Here is a 3,301-nt window from a genome sequence, read left to right as displayed (position 1 = left end):
ATCAGAAAATGCAGCCAGGGCGTTCTGCTGGTGACTGAAACTCCGGAAAGCAAGGAGAGCCACAGCCTTCAGTGCCAAGAGAGGTCACAAGGGGCTTTACTGAGCAAAATCATACCCAACTTGGTCCCACTGGTTTTCCACCTCATTCAGTGTGTGCAGGCTGAACAGGAGTCTGTAGACTCTTCAGTATGCATCTTGCTTGAAAGCATTGGCATAGCATAAAGAAATAATCATTCCTGCGCTGCCAAAAAGCTCTGACAGAAATGCAGCAGCACATACTACTGGAGCACAAGCTACACACTTCAAGCACAGTAATTAGGTCTCCAGTACTGAATCAGCTCCATCCTGGTCTGTAACTCCACAGATGTTGGGCCCTGAGGCATGGCAAGGGGTCAATCCAACTGGTAATTCCTGCAACCTGATGACAGGCTTCTAGTAGCATCAGGGAGTGTAGCGATAGCACATGGGGGAATGGGTTCAAAATCACACAGGGAACATTTAGGTTGAATCTTAGGCATAAGTTCTTCCCTGTGAGGGTGCTGAGGCGCTGGCACAGGATACCCAAAGAAGCTGTGGCTGCCCCATCCCTGGCAGTGTTCAAGGCAAGGCTGGATGGGGCTTGGAGCAAGCTGCTCTAGTGGAAGGTGCCCCTGCCCGTGGCAGGGGGTTTGTCTAGATCATCTTAAGGCCCTTTCCAACCCGACGCATTCTATGATTCTCTAATGTTCACATACACAAACACAGCACACACAGCTGCCCCTGAAGACTCCAGCTGCAGGAAGTACCCACTGCACTGGGTGTCTGGGCTCCACAGAGGCAGAGCTCACAGAACATGGTACAGCTCATGTACATGTACCATGTACACATGGTACAGCTCACCAACATGGAGTTACTCATCCTCTGGTTGCCTCCGCTGCAGCTGATGAACACAAGGAACACCCAGACACAAGATTTCAGTGCGACAGCACTGCCAGAGCTGGGGCATTCCAAGCAGCCCAGCACTGCTGCCTTTCTTAACTAAAACACATTTGTTTATTAGCACGATAGGAAACAAGGAAAACCTGAGGGATGTAGACTGTACATTCAAAGTCCCATCACACAGAAAGCTGGGCAAAATAAAGCAGTTCACTTAAAGTCAAATCAAAAATGGGCAGCAACTGAGAGTTCCTGAGAAGCTCAGAGGTCCCAGCAAGGTAACAACCAGAGCCCTTGGCTTCTTGTGCTGTTTTACATTAGAACACACATAATGGTTTCAAAAGAGCACATTTCTAGTCCCAGAAAAGGCTAAGCTTAAGGTATTAAGTCAGATCCTAGGGGAAAAAGGCTCTATCTATTTCACAGTCCAGCTCAAGAGGTAAGCCCACACAAGGGACAGCAGCGCCAGATCACCAGATTTGCTTCCACTGTTCCACAACCTTGGTCATGCCATGCCATGAGCAGGGGAGCCTGAACTATTTAAACACTTCATTCCACATGTTGGGATCACATGTGTTGTCTCACACAGGCAGATGAGTCCACACATGATCCAAGCTGAAGGTGTAACATTCAGCACTCCATTTTCATGTATGGCTGTATCACCTTCCCATCACCCAGCATCTCTGACTTCTTGCCCCACCAGCACAGAAGCAACCAGGTCTAGTAGAAGGTGTCCCTGCCTACGGCAAGGGGTTGGAACTGGGTAAGCTTTAAAGTCCCTTCCAACCCAGACCACTGTGATTCTGTTACTATGAAACCACCATCCTCAACTTCCACACTTGTCACTGCTCCCTCCTCTTTCCCTCCTTTGTATGCTCTGATCTCCTCCAGGAACTGCGAACACCAAAACCCAGCCAAACCTGCCACAAAAACCACTCTTGGGTGACTCACTTGTGAAACAGAAGAGGGGAATCACCAAAACACATACTGCAGAGATGGCAATCACCCCAACCCACCCTCTCTGTACTTCTCCAAGGACCTAGCGACTCCACTGCAAAAACACTGGAACACAACTCCACCGTGGCTGATGCACATTCTCCTCCTCGGTCAGGGAGGCTCTAGCAGCAGCATTACCCTGCATGTTAGCACAGTTTAGTGACGGGCAAGGCCAGGGATGGTCAAAGGCCAACACAAACCCAAGAAGCACTAGACTAACTCTCCTTTCTAGTTGTTGTCAACAGGTTTTTATCCAGAGCCACACTTCAACAGGCCACAAGCTGCTTCTAAACCAGTAAAGCCAGCAACACCGGGGAACAGCACAAGAGCACAGAGGGTTTACAATGATCCAGTTCCCAAGCTGACATACTGTACACAGTATTCCTCCCCTCCCCTGGAGCTGCCACCCCTACAGTGTCAACCAGCCAGGGAACATGGCCACATGCTCCATTTCTCTTCACTTGAAGCTCTGGCTCCATCCCCACACATCGAAGCACACAGCTCCTGGGTGACTCTAGCTCGCTGTGAGAGGACTCCAGTACGCGCTGCTCACACTTACATCCAGCGCTGAGCACACGAGGCCATTGAGAGATGAGACAAGTGGAACAGAGTTAGACCAAAAGCAGTGGACATTTATTCCTTGTTTGTGCAAGTGTCAAGATGCATTTGGAAATGGGTGGGACAGACCCTTGTGGCTGGAGGGCTGGAGGCTACAGCCTCTCCTTCAGTTGATGGCTTTGTTCACAATTCTACTATAAGAGGAAGGAGATCAACTTGCAGACTCACCTACTGTCACACCAACGATGCTGCCAAATACACTTGTATACAAAGAAAACAAGTTCCAAACTACATTTTTTTTTCACTAACGTGAAGACTTTGTTCCAAAAAAAAAAAAAAGAAAAAAGACACATACAAGTACAGTTTCAAACTGAATGAACATTTGCAAATGTTTAGTGCAAAGTAATTCTGTAAAAGCTACATTTTTATGAAAGTTTGTGCTGATGTGTTTGGTAGGTTTTTTCTTTTTTACCCTTTTACATCCATTATTTTAGTTACATAAGGTTTCACTTACCTACAGTACATATGCATTGTGTTAGGTCCCATGCAAGTGGGAATAATACCATTAGGCTTTGTAAAATGTCACTCGTTCTCAGTTAGGGGAACTGCTGATTTGGTTTAACAGTCAAGGTTCCTGGCACAGGGCACATCCTGATCTCACGGAAGTGCTCAAGCTTACGTTTGTCTCATCCAGGTGCACGTGGGGATCAAGCCAAGCTGCTTCGTGCCTTCAAACTCAACCATAGGTCAAAGCAAGAGGTTTAGAAATCCACCAGTTTGCTTTAAGCCTGCAACAAACTGCTCTTAAAAGTAAAAGCCTATTCACACAAAG

Source organism: Lathamus discolor, chromosome 10 (assembly GCF_037157495.1).
Source record: "Lathamus discolor isolate bLatDis1 chromosome 10, bLatDis1.hap1, whole genome shotgun sequence".
Lineage (NCBI taxonomy): Eukaryota > Metazoa > Chordata > Aves > Psittaciformes > Psittacidae > Lathamus > Lathamus discolor.
Note: the sequence above shows the minus strand (reverse complement) of the source record.